General features: G+C 37.9%; 1 non-coding gene across 1 annotated transcript; it reads right to left on the bottom strand.

Moving 5' to 3' along the window:
• Nucleotides 1-20,987: 20,987 nt before the first annotated feature.
• Nucleotides 20,988-21,089, bottom strand: LOC112923497 (U6 spliceosomal RNA). Its single transcript, XR_003235685.1, has one exon. It is a non-coding gene; the product is annotated as a U6 spliceosomal RNA (small nuclear RNA).
• Nucleotides 21,090-22,274: the final 1,185 nt, after the last annotated feature.

The following is a 22,274-nucleotide window of genomic DNA, read 5'->3' on the forward strand; positions in this document are numbered from 1 at the left end:
TTGCTTTTTTTACAAAAATTAATTATTTTAAATATGTTTTATTTATTTATGTGAGAGAAATTGTATGTGTGAGCAGGGGAAGGAGCAGAGGGACAAGGAGAAGCAAACTCTCCATGGAGCAGGAAGCCTGACTCAGGGCTTGATCCCAGGCCCCCAGGATCATGACTAGGAAGTTGCTTAACTGCCTGAGCCACCTAGGTGTCCTGAGAAGTATTTTCTAGAAGGACAGCAGGGGGAATGGCTTTCTCAGTAGAAACAACAACATAGACAAAAACACAGAGATATTTAAATATACATCCTTGTTAGGAAACAGTATGTTAAAGTATTTGAGGGGCAAATTGTGAAGGATAAGGTTTTGAAAATGGATTGTGGGTTTAGGTTATGAGAACTCAGAGACTTCTGTTAATACCATCCCATAAACATCTGAGAATTTTTTCAGTTGAGATTAATTTTTGATGGTAATCAATCAATAATACAGTATGGAACATTTACTCTGGTCAAGGCCCCTGAAGGATAGGAGAATAAAATACATTATCTTCACATTAGATTCTCTGCTGAGAAACAAAAAGGCTACTGACACAACAAACCCAAAAACACCCATTCATTTGTTGATATATTCATCCAGTCATTTATAAATCCTAGTGAATCCCTATGATGTTCTAGGGTTCTAGAATAATGAATAAATGAAATAACACCCTTGTCTTTGGAACTCAGAGACAATGAAATAAATGGTTATACTGCCCAGTGTTACAGATTATGGCAAAGGTACGTACAAGGTTTAGAGATCTAGTGGGAAGTGAATTTAAAGATCTAGTGGGAAGTTGGTCAAGGAGGGCTACCTACAGGAACCAGCAGCAGTGTGACCCCTTAGAATATAACTATATCAAGCTAAGGAGGGCATGAGTGTTGTGCATGGTCTAGAGGGAGCAGAGAAGACAATTTTGGGAAGGAGGAGTATGATTTTCAGAGCAGGAAGTGAGGAGATCCTGTGACTGGAAGGAAACATTTATAGGTGGAGGTGGGCATGTCAGGAAATGGCTGGGGCAGGACTAAAACTGAGTAGGCTGAGTAGGGCTTTACCCCCAGGATCTGGCTTCAGATGAGGGGCTGTCCATGGTACTGAGGAGCACAGAGGAGGTAGCCTCTCAGTACTGAGACTTTGCAAACCTTCAGAGACAAGAAACTTTTCATAGAAATAGAAAATCTTTTAAAAGGTCTTCTATTTTATTCTGAAGCCTAACTAAAGATGGTTTCCAGTTCAGAGAAAGAGAGGGAAAAAGGGAAAATTTATTTTTCACTAAATATTTTCCCCATCCCATCACTCATTTCAGAAGCATGGTTCCTTTAGTATCTGGGAAATGCTCAGATAAAATGAACAAGAGCTGATGGGAAGATTGAACTCCATCCTCCACCCCTTTCATCCATGCCCCATGAAGGTAAGGCTTTATTTTCCTTTGGTGAAAGCCCTTGGGAGTGGGCTTGTCTACTCGGGGACTGGGTAGATGCCTGAGGCTGTGCAAATGGGAAAGCTCCAGACCCCAATAATGTCCAGAGGCATTATTCACCCAACCTCCCAGAGGGCTTGTCCAAAGCTATCCCAAGGCAGTTCTTAGAGACTTAGTTTAATAATTCACTAATTTTATTGTGTTCCTACTGAAATGCTTCTCAATCAGGATTCCAAAAATCAGTGGCAGAGTGGTATTACTGTTAAGAGAATGAAGTCCAAAAGGAGTTCTGATCCTTAATCTTGTCTCTCTCAAACATGTAAAGGAACCATTACTGGAAGGGATTATAGCAGAGTTGTTCAATGCCACGCAAGTCAGACTGCCCAGGTGTAAAGGACTTAGCCATTTGCTGGGCTAATTAATTAAGCTCTTAGGCCCTTGGTGTCTGTTTTAGTCTCCTGTGATTGTTACAGCAAATTACCATGTATTTGGTAGTTTAAAACAACTGAAATCTATTCTCTCACAGTTCTGGAGGCCATAAATTTGAAATCAACATCCCTAGGTCAAATCAAGGTATCAGCAGGGTCATGTTCCCCCTGGGATGCTTTTGGGAGAGTGCCTATCTCTTGCTTCTTCTGATGGCTGCTGGTATTCCTTAGTGATGATGACTGTCTAAGCTTCAAGGCCAGAATCTTCAAATCTCTCTGAGTTCCATCTTCACATAGCCTTCTCCTCAGGGTGTAGTTAAAATGTTTCTCTGCCTCCCTCTTACAAGAGTATATGTGGCTGCATTTAGGGCCCACCTGGATAATGCAGGATACCCTCTCAAGATCATTTATTTAATCATATCTGAGAAAACCTTTTCTTTTCTTTTCTTTTTTTTTTTTTTACATATGGAGTATCTTTAGGGTATTTGTTGGGTGACTACTTTTTCAGCTTACCTCATTGTTCTTAAATATAACACAGATCTAATGAAAGCATCTACTTTATTGGGTATTTGTGAGGATTAAAGATGGAACCCTTACCTCCAACTTTCTCTTTCTCTCTCTTACACACGCACACACACACATCAGTATCTGCCGTATGTATGGTACATGGTCAGTAAATATTAATAATGATTGCTTTTCTGTTAAAAAATACCAAAAAAACCCAAACTGAAAAAACCCTTTTATTTATTTTCTCTGCCAAAGTTTCTAGTGGCCTTTCTTCTCCCTCTCATCCTATCTTTGTTACCTTGTTTTTTTTTTTTTAATTCCTTCTTTTTTTCAGTACTTAAGCATCATTTTGATGGCATCATCCATTTCCTTTTGTTAAAAAATATTTATTTATTTATCTATCTATTTATTTATTTGACAGAGAGAATGAGAGAGCACACAAGCAGGGGGAGCAGCAGAGGGAGAGGGAGAAGCAGGCTCCTGCTCAGCAGGGACACAGGGCTCAATCCCAGGATGCCTGGATCACAACCTGAGCCAGAGGCAGATGCTTAACTGACTGAGCCACCCAGGGGCCCCAACATTATCCATTTCTGATGACAACTTTTCTTTTCCCAGGATGAGCTTTCTTCTAGGAATTGACTTTTATGTCCTTAGTGAATGGGGGATGAGATTAGAAGTTAGAAGGGAGAGAGTTCGGAGCAAATAAGGAGAGAGAAAGGGGAGATCATAAATCTATACACATTAATATTTTCTCTTCCTTTAAGAACTTTTCCTCTCCTAACCTCACTCATATCCCAGAGTATCACCCATGTAACCATGGAAGGGTATATCTATACACCCACATAGGGAAGTTAGAAGGAATCTTAGACTCCTCCCTTCCTCCATGCCTCTTCTGACTCCATTGCTACTCCCCACTTTTCACCAGCTGAGACCCAGTAGAAACATCTCTTGATTGGGCCTCGGTTCTCTAGTCCCAGTGTCAAACTCCTAGTTAAGGCCCTTAGGTCACCACTACTCACGCTGATGATTAAAACAGCCTCCTAATTGGTTTTCTGCCTCTTAATTTGCCCCATCCTTTATACCTTCCAAAAGCTCATTTTTGTTTGTTGGCTTGTTTGTTTTCCTCTTCAGAGGAAAAAGTGAGAGAATGGTCTTTGGACTCAGATAGGTGAAGATTCAAGCTTTTACTCTGTTGCTCAAGATACACAATTTTTCTCAGGCTTCAGGATAGCCTAAAAAAGCTATTGTAAAAATTGTCTAGTGAATACAAAGCATGATGCCAGCATCTAGCAGGTGGCAGATAACTCGTTCCTTTTTCTGTGTTTTATAAGATAAATAAAAACTTCTCATATCATGTTCCTATATACACATCTATCAAGGACCTTGTTTTATCGATTTTTCCTTTTATATGTTGCATCCTCAATAAGTATTCCTTTTGGTTAGATCATTCCAATCAGTGTACATAATCACTTGACTTCACTTCTGGGAGTCTTCACCAATTTCTATGTATTTCTCTGCTTCAAATATTGAAATAATTGTCTCTTTTCAATTTCTTTCCTCTTTTCCCTCAAAAGCAATTTTAAAAAGTCTTTCTCTCCACCACTCTGTGGTAACTGCTCACTTCAAGGTCACCACTGAACCCTCAAATTATTGAATCCAGTGGTTAATGCTCAAACTACATCATACTTGATTTACCAGTAGCATTTGACACAGGTGATTCACTTCTCTTTGATATACTTTCTTTACAATCCCCAGGACTCTAAAGCTTTATGATGTTTTTCCTACTTTACTGATGATTTTTTTTTCTCAGTTTACATTATTGGTACTTTGTTGTTATGACCTCTTTATCTGAGGCTGCCCCAAGCTCAGAATTTGTCTTTTCCCTCTTTCCTTACAAGTTTATTTCCTTGTTGATCATGCAATAGCCAATTTTAAATACCATCTATGTGCTGAAGGATCAAGAACTCTCTCCCAACCTCCAGGTTTAATATTCAACTTTTTGTTTCACATCTCTATTTGGAAGTCTAACAGACCACTCAAATTCAATATGCCAATTACCTTCTCACTCCATCCACTGTCACAGCCTGATCTTTTCTGCCTCCTTCCCATATCAGTTGATGACAAATCCTTCCTTCCATTTGCTGAGTCCAAAAATATCTTCAACTCGATCCTCTAGGGTACCCTATTTGGTTTTAGCAAAGATAGTTGTGTTCTCACAGTACACTGTATAGACTGTCAATGTGATATTTATCATACTTTTTCTAATTTATGTTTTTATCTGTGTCTTCTTTCTTTTATTGTTTAGTTGTACCATCAACTCCCCAATTATCAAGCTGGGGACCTATTTGTTGTGTCTTCTAAGTATTCAGCACAATGCTCAATGTACTATGGTCCATGATTCAAAAAAGTCAATTTAAAATATGTTAAAGGTGACCAATAAATATATGAAAATACAAGGAAGTAAAAACTAGGTGGAAAATATATAAATATTTAGTTGCTTTTTTTAGTTGCTTTTTAATTTTATGATTGAACACAGTGATTTTGTTTAACCAATGTCTGATGAAACAGAACAGAAAGGTTGAATAGATCAATTAAAAATCTACTCAATAAAATAGCTTTAGGGCAAACCCAGAATGGCTGCTGCAGGTTGTATGCAATGGAAGGACCTGAGCTCTAAATCTGGAAGACTTGGACCTGAGTGAGTCTCAGCCTCATCATTCACTAGTTGAAGACTTTGGGCAAGCTATTTCATCTCCTTGAGCTGAAGCTTCCTCATCTGTGAAATGAGCATCATAAATACTCACCTCAAAGAGTTGTTTTGAACATTAAGTGAGGGAAAGCCTGGTTTATCATCAGTACTGAATAAATGGTAGCTATCATTGTTAGCCTCAAGGAATTGTCTCAGTAGCAAGAAATGACTGTCAATTGAGAATTTCCATCTTCTAAACGTTCTGTTTTTACTCCCTTTTTTTCAAAATTCTTATTTACGTGTGTGCACGTACATGCATGTGTGCATTTGTGTGTGTGTGTGTGTGTGTGTGTGTTTTGTGTTTGTGTGTCTATGGCTATGGGTTAGAGGAAAGAGAGAGGAATGAAAGTGACTGAAAGGCCTCACCATCTAGCTATGGAACCATATGTAGCCACAAAGACTCAGGTTGTTTCTTCAACCTATCCTCCCAACACCTTGCCTGATATCATCCACTGTTAAGTCAACTACTCTCTACTTTGCTCCTTGCCACTATTGCTAGAGAAAGCCACATGGAGAAAGCCATGCCAAGGGTATACCCTCTAACCTCAGCTGTGAGCTCTCACCACATCTCCTTGCCTTATTTATTGTGATCCATTTGCTATGGCATGACTCCACTTGGAAGATCAGCAATATTTAAAGTCCTGAGGAGCCCCGGTAGTTGTCATTTCTTTATCTTCAAAGACAACTTTGTAGGAAGCCATTTCATTTATATACAACATATGTTACAAATATTAAATTTCTATGTGAACACAGAGAGTTCCAACAAGCAAATCTTAAACCTTGTAAATGATTAACTGCCCCAGTTACATATGGAGAACTCTCCATCCTAATTCTGATGTGCTCATTGCTTCTAGAATCCTAGTCCTGATACTCTGCCAAAGCCTTCAGCCTGGCAGCAACTCAACAGGGCCCATCGAGTGAATTTGGGGTAAATACCCAGTAGTGCAATTGCTGGGTCGTAGAGTAGCTCTGTTTTTAACCCTTTGAAGAACCTCCACACAGTTTTCCAGAGTGGCTTGTACCAGTTCACATTCCCACCAACAGTGCAAGAGGGTTCCCCTTTCTCCAAATCCTCTCTAACACTTGTTGTTTCCTGTCTTGTTAATTTTCACCATTCTCACTGGTGTGAGGTGGTATCTTATTGAACTTGGCCACAGCAACTACTTGCAAAATACATCTATGAAGGCAAGGGAAACAAAAGCAAAAATGAACTATTGGGACTTATCAAGATAAAAAGCTTCTGCACAGCAAAAGAAACGGTCAACAAAACTAAAAGACAACCCACAGAATGGGAGAAGATATTTGCAAATGACATATAAGATAAAGGGCTAGAATCCAAGATCTATAAAGAACTTATTAAACCCAACACCCAAGAAACAAACAATCCAATCATGAAATGGGCAAAAGACAAGAACAGAAATTTCACCAAGGAAGACATACACATGGCCAACAAGCACATGAGAAAATGTTCCACATCACTTGCCATCAGGGAAGCACAATTATTTACTAACCTGACCCTCACTTTTTGTTTAATAGGACATATGGATATTTCAATCATGGAGTTGTTGTCATGGACAAATGGAGACCCAGTTAATACTTGCACCCTTCCCTTTTGGGTTCCTATTTTAGCTCTCTCTCTCTCTCTCCTACCTTTATATCCCAACATTCTACTTCATTCACAGTAAGTGCTTGATGAATGTGGTGATCTGGGTTAATGAGGAGCCAGTAGAGGATAAAGCCAGCTCCTGCAGCCTGATCTCATATTCTATGTACCCTCTGACATCTCTTGTCCTGGAATACCCTTGTGCACTACTTCACATTCTCTCAACCCCCCCTTTTATGCAGCCTTTTCTCATGTAACCAGTTACATGGAAGTTGGACTAATTTGACCCGGTGAAGCCTGACAGCATCTCACCTTAGCCTGCACTGAATACCTCTTACTTCCTGCCCTAACGATTCTCTGACACTGAAGATTGGGATGCACTGTCCACATAACCTGAAAGTGTAGGAGACATAATAACTATGGGGCTATCCTTGACCTGGGGAATAAATGCCCTACCCATATATCCCTTGTTTAGAAATATTTCATAAAACTTTAGAAAGTCATTCAGGATCGATGACCATTTGGATTTCCCTTGTTTTGTGACCCGAACTGCCACTCCTCCTTTCTGAGATCACATTTCTAAATAAACTATCCGTAGACAAGACTTGCCTCAGTATTTACTTACAGGAAACTCAAGCTAAGGCCTTTCAACCCACTAAAGCCCATTGTAGTTCCTTGAACATAGTACAGTAAATAGGCGATGCAATTGTTTACTTCACGCATTCACTTCATTGCAGTGAGAACAAATAAAAGATTCACCAGAGTTTCCCCTCTAAGACTGACCTCTTGAACATTTTTTTTCTTCCTCTTGAGTCTCTTCACCATTCACATTTCCTTATGCTTTGAATAAGTAATGCTGCAACCCTTGGATATAGCTGTTGATTGAATGGCGGACATCTGACCCAGAGGGAATCAAGTCCTCAATAGGGTGAGCTAATCAAGTTTCCTCCCCAGAATTTGTTATCAGTATGTGGTGACACTAATCTCATTTGGTTGGATTATTAACTGGGAGGTACTAAAACATCAAGAAGAAGATATAATAAGAGTGTAGAGATAACCAGACTGTAGATAAAAAAGATTCAAAGATATGAGATGAGAGGATGCAATAAAAACAGGAATTGAAAAGGGAAAGCTGGGCAGCCCTGGTGGCCCAGCGGTTTAGCGCTGTCTTCAGCCCAGGGTGTGATCCTGGAGACCCGGGATCAAGTCCCACATCGGGCTCTCTCTCTGTGTCTCTCATGAATGGATAGATAAAATCTTTTTTTTTTTTTTAATTTTTATTTACTTATGATAGTCACAGAGAGAGAGAGAGGCAGAGACACAGGCAGAGGGAGAAGCAGGCTTCATGCACCGGGAGCCTGATGTGGGATTCGATCCTGGGTCTCCAGGATCGCATCCTGGGCCAAAGGCAGGTGCCAAACTGCTGCGCCACCTAGGGATCCCCGATAAAATCTTTAAAAAAAAGAGAGAGAGAGAGAGAAAAGGTAAAGCTTTCCTATTTCTGTTTCTAGTCCTTATAGAAGAGCAATTGTACTCCCTGCCCTTTGGTTTTTAGTTATACTCTTGTCCTTGTAACAATTAATTACTGAGTTTAAATCACCTCAGTGGCTTTCTTTCCTATGGACTTGGATCCTCTTTAGAACATTCAAAGTGATGACTAGTCCTTTTATCCATAGGATAGCAAGACCCTTAAAGGCCAGAGTTGTGTTCTGCTCATACATGTATCCCCAGTGTCTCACTTACAGCACTACATGGTAGATTTACATGTTTGATAAATAACTGACTAAAAGAATAACCCCTTCCTTTATTTCTTTTATTCTCCCTTATCTTCCTAGTCAACCTGAACACCGGCATACAGTCCACCCCTGCACCCTTCTACCACTCTGAGGTTTTCCCTTCCAACTTTAACTTCCTTAGTTCTCATCTTCCTAACACCCTGACCCAGTTGGTCCACTTTCAAGTCTATTGGTTTTTCTGTGCTCCATGCCAGCCCCTGCTGCTTAAGGAAATCACACATGTATGATAGTCAAATCAATGACAAGTTAATTCCATTTAACTTCAGTTTGAATCTGCCCACAGCTTAGCATCCCTAGATTTATCTTTAAAGGGATCTGATATATTACCAAAGCAACAGCTACAAACCTTTTACATTGTCACCCCAATTCTTTACCCACTTACTCACCACTGACTCACTTCCTGCCTCACCAGAAAAATTGGTGAGATGTGCCATAGCTATTATATATCTTTACACAGTTTCTCTTCTATTGTTTCTTCTTCCTTGTTTGCCCAAATTAATAATTTTACTTCTTCACTAGGTCACATGCCCACCTTTTTTTTAAAGATGTCATTCCATCTCTCTACTTAGTTTTGATATAAGGATCTTAAAAATGTCTTATTTATATACAGCCTCAGTGTTATTATGATCCAGTTGGTCCTTCTGTGATCTGGGTTCCATTCATACAACTCTACTAAATTGATGGGTTGACAGTGCCCTTACAATTTCCAAAATTGTTCTGTCCTCATCATCCTCCAACACATCTGATTTTGCTGACTACTTACCTTCACTCTTCAGGCTTTTGTAAAACGTATTTCTCTTGGTCTTCCTGCTAACTTGATGGGTATTCTTTGCATGAAAATTATCCTTAAGCTTTAGTTATCTTTGCATTTTCTTGGAGCTATCTTCCTCTGTGGTATTGCTATAAGTATTGGATGGCTCCCCCAAGGACAATAAGGGAATTAGCTTCTCTTGTATATTCTGGTCTTGAATTTCTAACGATTGGACAGTTTCCTTGGTTCTTTCCTAAACTGTTATATACACCAAATATCCACTTTTACCAAAAAGACTAAATCTGTATGACTTGTATGACTGATTCAGAGGGGGAATGCCAGAAAAGAGAGAAAGATGGAGACAAGCAAAAAATGGGTTTCAGATTTTTAGCCACTGCTTTACTAGTGGTAATGTAGATAGAAAAAGCTTAGAGATATTGGGTCATTCCTCTATCCATTCCTACTTCCAAGATAATTGGGAGGAGGGGGATGGTTAATTATTGAGTTCCTACTGCATGCCAGACATTAACATACATATTTTATTTTTTAAAACTTTAAAAAAATTTTAATTTCAGTATGGTTTACATACAATGTTATATTAGTTTCAGATGTACAATATAGTGATTCAACAATTCCATCTATCACCTAGGACATGTGCACTTTTTAATCCTCATCACCTATTTTACCCATTCTCCTCACCAACTTCCCCTTCTGGCAACCCTCAGTTTGTTCTCCATAGTTAAGAGTCTGTTTCTTGGCTTGTCCCTCTCTCTCTCTCTTCCTTTGCTCATTTGTTTTGTTTCTTAAGTTCCACATATGAGTGAAATCATGAGGTATTTGTCTTTCTCTGATTGACTTATTTCACTTAGCATTACACTGTCTGACTCCATCCATGTTCTTGCAAATGACAATATTTCATTCTGTTTTATGGCTGAATAACATTGAATAACATTACATTATATATATATATATACCACCTCTTCTTTATCCATTCATCTGTCAATGGACACTTGGGTTGTTTCCAATTTGGTATTGTAAATAATGCTACTATAAACTTAGGAGTGCATGTATCCCTTTGAATTACAGGTTTTATATATATATATAAATAATTTATATATATATATATATATATATATATATATATATATATATATATAAATGTCCAGTAGTGTGATTACTAGATCATAGGGTAGTTCTATTTTTAACTTTTGAGGAACCTCCATACTCTTTTCCAGAGGGGTTACACCAGTTTGCATTCCCACCAACAGTGCAAGAGGGTTTGACATAGTCATTTTAAATGGGGTATTTCATTTAATTTTCAAAACAATTCTGTTTTACATACTTTCTATTACTGATTATATTTTACAGGACTACAGTATTTTAAGTGATATTTTTCAAGATTATATAATGAGTTGTAAGCCCAAGATTTGTTCTAAGTCTATTCAACTTCAAAAACTATCTTCCTCATCATAGCTCATGATATGAAAATATAAGGAAATACATAAAGCCTTGAAGATTAAAGCAAAATTAATGACTGGCTTTAAATTCACATTCAGCCAGAGTCAAGGTAGGCTTTTGTATTGTTTTGTTTTAAATTGTGGTGGTCTGTTTAAGTCCTAGTCCTTCTATTTAGGAAATTCTTCTTTCAGATATTACTGAGAAAAAACTCTTATTTTATTCAGGGTTTCTCTTCAACTAGAACTCTGGAACACAACTCTTCTTTTGGTAGTCTTATTTATACTTTTTAAATCAGATTTTATTTTTGATTAATCTCTGCACCCAATGTGAGGCTTTAACTTACAATACCAAGGTCAAGAGTCACAGGCTTTACCAGCTGAGCCAGCCAGACACCCCTATAATCTTTTTTTTTTTTTAAACATACAAACACATTCCTACATCAGGGCTTCTCACCATGTTATTGGCATTTGGTGCTAAAACTCTTAATGTGGGTAAGGCTATCTTGTGCATTGTAGCAAGTTTATCAGCTCTCTGGTCTTTTATCACTAGCTGATAGCATCTTCACATTGAATGACAACCAAAAATTCTCCAGATATTGTCAAATGCCTTCTTAGGGGTTCCATATCCATATCATCCAATAAAAATGCTTGTGTGGTTCATGAAGGCTGAGATTTATTAGTCTTGCTCACAACTTTATCGCAGTGCCTGGAAAAATACCTTACACATGCACAGCACGAAATACAATAAATATTTATTGAGTAAATAAGTAAATGAAGAGGAAGAAGCAATTTTTAAATGTAGAACCTATTTTATGCTATATCCTTCATTAAGAAATTTCCTTCAAAACAACTCTGTGAGGTTAATAATAATAAACTTATTTCCTAGATAAGAAAATAGAGGATCAGAAAGGATGACTTCCCTGAATCACACAGCTAGTTAGTGTAAGAAGTCATTTCAATTTCTTTTTATTTATTTATGATAGTCACAGAGAGAGAGAGAGAGAGAGAGAGAGGCAGAGACACAGGTAGAGGGAGAAGCAGGCTCCATGCACTGGGAGCCCGACGTGGGATTCGATCCCGGGTGTCCAGGATCGCGCCCTGGGCCAAAGGCAGGCGCCAAACTGCTGCGCCACCCAGGGATCCCAAGAATTGTCATTTCAATCTGATTCTGTCTATATTACATTTTACCCTTTTTCCCAGGATACCAAATTGTGGTATAGAATTATAAAAATGAGAGTTTAAGACTGGACAGATGAATTGCTAATTATCATTCCAACTTTTTGCAGGGAAAATGTCTTTGAAATGATGTGTTGTCCAAAATAGAATTTTTGAGTACTGTTCTCCAAACTTTCCCTACTTCCTACCATGGGCAACCTTATTTCTCAAGTGAAATGTTTAGTGATCTGTCGTGATTTGTTTCTTTTCCTCACTGCACATCAGAAGCATGCAGACTTCAAGCTAAATTGTTGTCCCATGTGTTTTGCCCAATCTTATCCCTCCTTCTTGGACTTCTTCTCATATGGCTATCCTCCTTGTTCATTAACTTCTCATCAACTGCCCTTTTTGCCCCTGCATATGTCACTCACATCAATGCCTTGGATTTCCATGGCATTTGGTACTTGGTTTTCCCTGTCTTTGAAATGTTGTTTGAAATGCTTATTTTGTAAATAAAGTTTTATTACAACACAACTATGCCTATTTATTTGCATATTGCCTGTAACTTCATTCATGCTACAATGGCAGAGTTGAGTAGTTGTGACAATGGATGATCAGTGATAAAAAAGGAAAAGGAACATCTTTTATGGAGTGCTTACAACAAATTTTGCAATGCTCCAACAACCTTGGCTTGGATGCAAATCCTGAGGCTATAAAGATAAGCTTATAGATTTAGGGGAAGAAATCAAATAACAACCAATATATTACCCTGGGGAAAATGGAGTGGTGAAATATTAAGGAAATGTCCTTTTACCAGTGTTGATCAGGTAAGATTAGAAGAAGAGATTGACTTTTTCAAAATGATACCCAATATGTAATTATTCATTTCTGTTTTCTTTCCAGAGAACACTACAAATTGTAAAGTTACATTGCTTCCTGAAAAGAATAAGTTTTTCATATGCTTGGCCACTCAGTGACGTGAACATGTTCCCAAATTGCTTATGACACATTCGTTGCCCAGATACAAGGGCTGGGTGAGGTTGATCAGCTAGGTCTAGCTGCCACTTTACCCATAGCTGAGAATCACAATCTGAAAACCAGCAATCTTTGACAAAAGTATTATTTCCAAGCACTTCAAGGAAAATACTCTCTTTACTTTGTTGTTTGGGAGAAGCCTGGAAAGAAAATGGACAAATGCATCAAGATTTTTCTCTTGACCTAAACTTCAGATATTGGAAAGATTGTGATGAGTTCCCAGGCTAAAAAATTTCTTTGGTTGGAATGACTTCAGCATAACAGTGGAGTTTCAAGTGTTCATTCTTTTCTCTTAAAAGTAAAAAGTTATGTGATAATAATTCTAATGATGATAATAATAATGTTAAGCCAGGTGAGCTGCATGCTATAATAAAGAATCTGAGGGTAGCTTAGAGATATTGATATTCCCAGTGAAGCAGACCTCCTGGGTACCTTGTTTCCAATGAAAACCTCAGGGATGCTGGCTTCTTGCAGCTTTCAAAGCCCCCATACTCATCACTGGGCCTCCATTGCAGTGGAAAGAGAGGACATGATGAATGTTTGCCATGTATTTCAATTCCTTGTCCTGGAATTAACACATATCATTTCTGCTCATGTTGGCCATATGCAACAGGACCCCACATAGAGTAAATACAAGGGGACTGGAAAGCATAATCCCTGGTTTGGCAATGACTTCCCAGCAACAACTCTATAGCATAGAAAGGGAACACAAATCATTTATTGTATATTTTAGGCACATTCTTAAATTATACAAGGTTAATTAGATTCATTTCCATAATACTTTTCACTACAAGTAAAAAAAGTATGGTATCATTGATCTTTTTTCTATTAAATAAGGTTGTAATATGAATTAAATAGGTTAGTAAATGCAAAATGTTTAGAATAATGAATGGCACATAGTAAGTATAATGATTGGTATCTATCATTTTTGTTATGTTTTTTGAAAAAAAAACACCTTTTAGCTTTATTTTTTAATAGTTATTCAGGGATTCCCAACAAGACCCTGTTCTACATTGGTATTCAATTCAGTCCATTTGGTTCTACAGATATTTATTAATACTTACCATGACTGAAGAGTTTATTTTCCATGGTTGTCTCTGCCTTCTCTGACCTATTATGAAATCCGTAAGCTATCTGAGGTTCCACTGAACAGATGAAGGGATATTCCATTTTATGTTCCATAATCAATCAACAGGTACAAATTCATGAGACTAATAAATCCCCAGACTAATGTGGTTTCTGTGGTGTTGGGGCTACTGCTAGCAAAGTTCAACAATTGCTTATCTTTAACTGTATTAATTTCCTGTGGCTACCAAAACAAATTAATACAAACTTGGTGACTTAAACAGCAGAAATTATTATCTCATAGTTCTGGAAGTTAGAAGTCTGAAATCAAAGTGTTGACATGGATAATTTCCCCTGGAGGCTCTGAAGGAGAGTATTCCATGCCTCTCTCCCAGGTTCTGGTGATTGCTGACAGTCCCTGGTATTCTTTGGTTTCTAGTTGCACCACTCTGATCTCTGTCTTCTCTTTCATGTCATTCTTCCTGTGACTCTGGGGCCAAACTATCTTCTTATGACACCAATCATTGAATTAGGGCTCATCATAATCCGTTATGACTTCACCCTACTTGCTTATGTCAAAGATCCTATTTCCAAATAAGGCCATATTAATGGGTGCTGGATTTTAGGATATGAAAATGTATTTTATGGTGAATGCAATTCAATCCACAGAATTAACTAAATTGATTATACTGAGTTGATGATGATACGGTAAACTTATATTATATGCTTGTTATATACCAGGCATTAGGTTAGGTATTTTATAAGGATTTCCTTATTTAATCAGAACACACTATTGAAGCAAGGATATTATTATTTTTACAATTACTATCATCATCATCATCATCATCATCATCATCATCACACCATTTTAAAATGAGTTGACTGAGATATGGAAAGGTATGGATGCTTTTCCCTAGGTGAGAAAATGAATTGACAGAGCTGGAGGTGGAATAAAGTCAGTGTGAGTCCAGATCCAATGCTGTCATTTAATGTATTGTACAGTCAACATCTGTTTCTAACTCCGTAACTGCTCCTGAAGCCAATAAAAATGTAGATCCTTCCTCCAGTTCCAATCCAGCACATGGGGCCCTTCCCTTGCTGCTGTTCCCTCCTTATGTTTTCCCTTTGATCCTTCCTGTTTATATAAATGTTTTCCCCGTTTCCATCTCAGAGCTTTCAGAAGATGCTGCTCTTCTCAGTTAACCACAGCTAAAGAAGATTAGCTGAACCTTTTCCTGAAGCTGTGCTCTGGCTCAAGGCAAGCTTTCAATGCCAGCTTCCTTCCTTGGAATCTCTGGCTGATATGTCATGTAATTGCAGAGCAGAGAAGCCTTTCTACTCATCCAGTTTGGCCTGAATGTTTGCACAGGGCTTTGTAGAGAACTTGGGTTATTGTTCCTCCTACCTAAAGAGAAATCAGAAATTACTATTTTGGTGGGAAGAAAACTTTTTTCTTCATCTGAGGTTTATAAATTATAATCACTGAGGCAGCCTGGGTGGCTCAGCAGTTTAGCTCTGCCTTCAGCCCAGGGCCTGATCCTGGAGACCCGGGATCGAGTCCCACGTCAGGCTCCCTGCATGGAGACTGCTTCTCCCTCTGCCTGTGTCTCTGCCTCTCTCTCTCTCCCTCACGAATAAATAAATAAAGTCTTTAAAAAATAAAATAAAAAAAGCAAATTACAATCACCTGTTATAGTAGGTAAAAATTAAGGATAGAAACAAAGCTATATAATGGCCTAATGATCCCCTCCACAGTAATACCTGTATTTCCATGCTTCTGAGGCAGCCAGTGTCAATAAGCTCATACACACCCTTCTGTTTTTCCCACTGTTCTGATACATGTATATAAAATAAGTGTTTAAAATAAAATAAAATAAAATAAAATAAAATAAAATAAAAATAAAATAAGTGTTTAGTTAGACTCATTTTAAACCAAACAGAATCATACTATACACACACATATATATAATATATATATAATTCATATATATAATATATATAACATATATCATGGCTATTTTCATCCAGAGTTTAATCCTTAGACCTCTTCTCCAACTCATTGTTCTCTTGGAGATATCATGCAGTCTCAAGCCATTGAAAGGCTCTAGGTTGTTGACTCCCAAATTTATATCTCCAGTCTGGGTCTTTGCCTGAATATCAGACTTGCATATCCTATTATGTCTTCATCATCACTCTTTGCATGTATCATAAAATTTAACATTCTCACACAGAACTCTAACACTCTCTTCAAAACTGACTCTATTTGCGCTCTGTCCCATCTTAGTTTATGGAAATTTCATCATTCCATTGACTCAGGTCCCAAAAATCTTATAGCTGTGCATATGTCCTCTCCTTCTTTCCAAGGACAAAATCCTCACCAAATTGTTCAGCAAATCCCTTTGTCTCTCTTTCAGTGTATATTCAGAGTCAGTCACTTCTTATTCCTTCATTATTTTCATTCTGGTTTAAATCAGAATCTAAATTTTATGATATATAATATAACATACACTCACACATATTTATAATTAATATTCTATTTAATTATATATTATATTCCATAATAACATTATATAAAAATTATATATATAATACATATAATCTCTGTTCTAAATTGATTTTTTACGCAAGTGGGATTATACTATATATGTTATTCTACTGTGTCATCTTTCCTCTCATTCTCCTATTTTTATTTTCAATTTCCGCTGTTTTTCTTGCCACGCATTTACCTTATCTACTCTCCCCATGGTAAAAAAAAATGCATCTTTTTATGCATAGTTTCTCCATCCTTTATAACCATTTAAAAATATAGATATCTATTCACTTATAAATATATAAATTAAGGGATTAAGGAGTTCCTTGTTTGCTTTACAAAAAAACTGAATTATATCTCCCATACATTTTCTATATCTTATTTTTTCGACTTGTCAGTAAATAGAAATCTCATGAGTTAACCATTATTGCTCAAATTCATTTTAATGACTGGTCAGTATTCCATGAAAAATGTAGATGCAGTAAGATTTATTTAATCTCATTCTCCTGGTGGATATGCCTTGTTTCTGATTTTATCCCTCCTGTGAAACAATGCTGGAATAAACAATCTTACATTCAGTTCCCTTTATTTCTAGGGTAGGTTCCGGAGAGTGAGACTTCTGGGTTGAAAGAGAGTCCTGGGTCAAAGGTGAATTTTTATTTATTTTTTTATTTTTTTATTTTATTTTTTGTTTTTTTTTTTGAATTTTTATTTTGAATAGATGTTTTCAGGTTTCTTTCCAAAATGGTTGTAATAAGTAACGTGTCTACAGGTGATGCATGTGAGTATATTCCTCCATTGTTGTCAGTAGTCAGTGTTATTGTACCTTTTAAACTTTGACAGGAAATAGATATATAAGGTAATACTTTGCTCTTCCTCATCTACCAGTGAACTCGAGCATCTTTTCATATGTTTGTTGTCCGTTTGAATTTTCTCCTCTACAACTTACATGTATGTAGACTTTACTATTTTATTTTTTTGATAATATGTGATAACTCCATGTTATAGATACTACTTCTTTATCTGTCAACTGTATTGCTATCCCTCCCCCTCATTCTTCCCATTTTATTGACTTTATAGTATCTTTTCTCCCATTTCTATGGCCATTTGTGTCTATATTCTTTTTAGTGCTTCTGGGTTTTCTGTGTTTATTGAGGTCTCTCCAAACCCTAGGTTGCTGTGTGCTTTGGTCCTTTAATTTTGTTTTTCACATTTAAATAGTTTATCCATTGACTTTTTTCTTATATTTAGCATGAGATAGATATCCAACCTTATTTTTCTTTAGGAAGATAATAAACTGTGTTAGAACTAATAAATAATTTATCATTTTTCCACTGTCTTAAAATACCACCTTGTCATATATTACATTTTTATATATACTGAGGTTGTTTTCTGGAATATGTTTGTAGTTTTTCTATTTGTAGATTACTGTCCAATACTATATTAGTATGAATACAGAGGAGTTGACATTCAGGTCACATTCTATACCAGTTAGCTATTATTACTTAGTGGCTTACAGCAATGATCTTTCTTTCCTTTTTCTCCTTCTTCTCCTTCTTCTTCTCCTCTTCCTCCCTCTTCTTCTCCTCCCCCTTCTCTTTTTTCCTCCTCTACCTCTTTCTTCTTCTTCTTCTTCTTCTTCTTCTTCTTCTTCTTCTTCTTCTTCTTCTCCTCTTCTTCTTCTTTCTTCCTTCTCTTATTCCATCTATCTTGTTAGTTGGCTGGGTGGCTTTTCTGGTCTGAGTAACTTCTGATCCCTTCTGGGCTTTCCCATAGACCTGTGGTCAGCTAATGCATTGGCCAGGAGCTGGATGATCTAGGATGGTCACAACCATAATGCCTGACTGTTGTAGGCTGTGCACTCTGGTGCCTCAGCCTTCTCCACTTGACCTCTCCTACTTTAGCAAACTAGTTTGGGTTCAGGTCCGTGGTCATCTTAGGTCATCCCAGGTCATCATCTCAGGATTCTGAGTATGGTGAGAGAGAGAAAGTCCTAATGTGCAAGAACTTTCAACCTTGTTTATATCATGCTTATTAATGAGCTAGTGGTCAAAGCAAGCAAAAGCCCAAATTCATATTCAAAGAAGGAAGGGTGCAAATTTACTCTGCCTCTTGATTAAAGAGATATGTATGCAGGAATTGGAAGACTTTGTAGTCATTTTCAGAATCTTCCACACATTAAGAATCTGAATGAGACTTTGCTTTCCAGTGTCAAATAGGATCCTGCCACTCTCCATCTTATAAAATTGCCTTGGCATCTTTTGATCTTCAGAACTCTCAATATGACATGGTCTGGTCTCTACCTACCTCACATCAGCAATGCCCATTCACAATACCCTGGGCTCCATCATGCAGAACTATTTTATTTTCCTTTTACCTGTATCTTTGCTCAACTTAAGACAATAAGATAGCTTTATCCTCTTGCTTTCACGTTTCTGCTTTGATTCATATTGGAAGTAAATGTTTTCCTTGATTCACTATGCCCTTGCTGGTTCCTACTCTCCAAAAAGAGGCTATTTTCCCTGGAAATGTACTAGCAGCCACTGGCCACTGGCCTTCACACTTGATGATCCTTAAGAGAAAGGTCACTGTTCTCTTGCACCTGCAATACTTGGGAGGAGCACTCCCTCTCTTTCTTCCTCATCTCTTGTGGTCTACTCATCAAGACTGTTCCTTTCCCTGAGGAGGAAGCTCATCAGGGACTGGGTGGTAAGTCACAGTGAGATAGGAAGTAAAAGGCCCTGTCACATCCTCTAATCAATAACTTCACTTTTGCAAAGGTTTGGGCCCATGCTTGCTATAAAAAAGCAGAAAATCCCACCCTCTCTTAGGTAATTAATTCTCATCTTTGTTAGGTAAACTCTGGACAGAACAATGGTGATGCCTTACATCCTATGTTCCTGTGTCTAGATTGTTCTTCTTTCCCTTTTCATTAATCTGTCCTTTCAATTGATATTTACTGACTGCCTCCTACATGCCATTGTGCTAGATGTTGAAGATACAACAACAGATTAGATCAACCCAGTCCCTGTTCTGATGGTGTTTGTAAATCAAAGTGATTCTCTTATAAAGTCTTTCACCATTTCACTCACATCCATTCCTACTTCCTATAGCAAGTGCATCGTTTTTTTAAGTTTTTATTTATTTATTCATGAGAGACACACACACACACACACAGAGAGAGAGAGAGAGAGAGAGAGAGAGGCAGAGACACAGGCAGAGGGAGAAACAGGCTCCATGCAGGGAGCCCGATGTGGGACTTGATCCTGGGTCTCCAGGATCATGCGCTGGGCTGAAGGCAGGCGCCAAACCCCTAAGCCACCTAGGGATCCCCCTCAAGTGCATCTTTTAATCTTTGGTATTACTATAATTTTAGCTCATTTGTCATTCTCCAGGGGAAGTATATACACGCACATGCACACACATATCTAGGCTTGCTTCCCCAAGTTATATATGCTAGGAGAAGGACGATAACACAACAGTAAGGAAAAGGCACTTTTGTATTTTTTTAAAAGATTATATTTATTTATTCATGAGAGACACAGAGAGAGACAGAGACATAGGCAGAGGGAGAAGCAGGCTCTCTGCAGGGATCCTGATGTGGAACTCCATCTCAGGACCCTGGGATCAGGACCTGAGCCAAAGGTTCAGATGCCCCAGGAAAAGGCACATTTGCATTGGAGCTTACACCCAAGAATTACTATGAATCCAATCCTTTGACTTTCCTTCCTTTCCCTTCAGGATCCCTGAAAGTTCACATATTTTGGGGGGTGATTAGTAAAGTGCTTTCCTGGTAGTTCAAGGACTGATTTCTATTTTCTTCCTTGTGGCTGTAGCCAGAGCTACTGACTGTCTCTTGTATTCAGCTCTCTGAGACCACAGGCTCTGGACTCAGACACTCACTGCAGCTTTGTAGTTCTGGTTGGGGTGGGAAACAGGTACTTTTCTGGGGTTAAAGCTGTCTATTTAACTCCTCGATGTAACAGTGCTACACTTTCAGAATGGTTGGTTGGTTGGTTGGTTGGTTGGTTGATTAATTAATTAATTCATTCATTCATTCATTCATTTGAGAGAGAGAGCAAGCACAAGCAGGGGGAGCTACAATAGGAGAGGGAGAAGCAGACTCCCCACTTAGCAGGGAGCCTTGTGGGGTTCTATCCCAGGATCCTGGGATCATGACCTGAGCCAAAGGCAGATGCTTCAGTGACTGAGCCCCCAGGCACCACCACTTTCAGTTTTCATATGGAATTTATTTTTAATAGTTCTGGAACAAGTTCACTATTTCTGATTCAGAAAACACTTTTTTATGAGTTTTTTTATGAGCAGAAAACATTTTAATGGATCTATCTTTTTGTTTTCACTTTAAAGGATAATATCATTATGATGATGATGATCATCATTATTATTATTTAGTATGCAGTTGCTGGATCTTCTTTTTATTTCTGTATGAATTTTATTTTTCAGTTGAAAATAAAGAATGCTTCACAAATTTGTGTGTCATGCTTGCTCAGGGTCCATCCTAATTTTCTCTGTATTGTTCCAATTTTGGTACATGTGCTGCTAAGCAAGAATTAAATATATTTCCTCTTTAGTGCTTAGTGACACTAACAAATCTACTTATTTTATGGATGAGGGATCAAAGGTCCAGAAAAGAGCCTTGCTCAGAGGCAAGTAATTCTCTCCCTGTCCCTCAGTCTTATTCTCAATGTCCCAGGCTGGATTTTCAGCTCAAGTATTCATCAGGTTCTGAAGCAAAGAGGTTTGCTGGTGGTCTTTGTGGGCTGTCTGAGGAGTCTATATGAGCAAACAGATTAGGTCTCACCTCTTCCTCAACACTATCTTCATTTGTTGAGAGACCTTTGATTGGCTGAACATGAGAAAGCACTCTGTCCTTTTCATCTCTGGAGTCTTGGAACCCAACTCAGGTCATTACAATCTGGCAGATTGTAATGAATTAAAACCTATTGGAAAATTATGAGGATGAGACATACCCTGGCTCTTTGCTCCAGTCTAAGATAGCGATCTAATCCAAGTTCCTAAGGAAGTGTACCTGTGTAAACTTGTGAATATCATGGGACAAATAATCACCCTTCTAGTTCCCAAGCCTCTGACCATCCAGTAGAACCACCTTGCCTACTAATGCATCAGAAATAGATCAGAAATCATAATAGCTGCTACTTGTGATATGGTGCTTATATACCCACTGCAACTTTAAACTAATTACATGTATTGTCTCATTTAGTCTTAACACACCTTAAGAAGGCATTGCATTTTTTCCATTTATAAATGAAAACACTAAAGCAGAGGAAAACTAAGTAACCTGCTAATATCACACTTCAAATGACAGAGCTACTCTTCAAATCAAGACACTATGACTTCAGTACTCGAGTTTGTAAAAAAGAGATGACAAAACAATCTCTTCATGACATTTCAGAAAATGTCTTGAAAACCACATGGGGCTTTGCTTTGTTTTGGCATTAATAAGACAGAGCAGTAGGACTGGAGCTGACCCAATAGTGAGTCAGGAATCCCAGATTCTCATCCTGACTCTGACAACTTGCATAGGCTTCTTGGACTGCAATGTCTTCATTTGTAGAATGGTAGATGGAGCTAGCTGGTCATGACAAAGATGTCATGGGCTTTGTAGTCAGACAAGGTCTAAAGTTGATTTCACCATATACTAACTGTGCTTGCTAGGGCAGGTATCTTAATCATTCTGAATGGTTTTTTTTTTTCACCACATGTGGAGTGGG

This window comes from Vulpes vulpes, chromosome 14, assembly GCF_048418805.1.
Source record: "Vulpes vulpes isolate BD-2025 chromosome 14, VulVul3, whole genome shotgun sequence".
In the NCBI taxonomy this organism is placed as follows: domain Eukaryota; kingdom Metazoa; phylum Chordata; class Mammalia; order Carnivora; family Canidae; genus Vulpes; species Vulpes vulpes.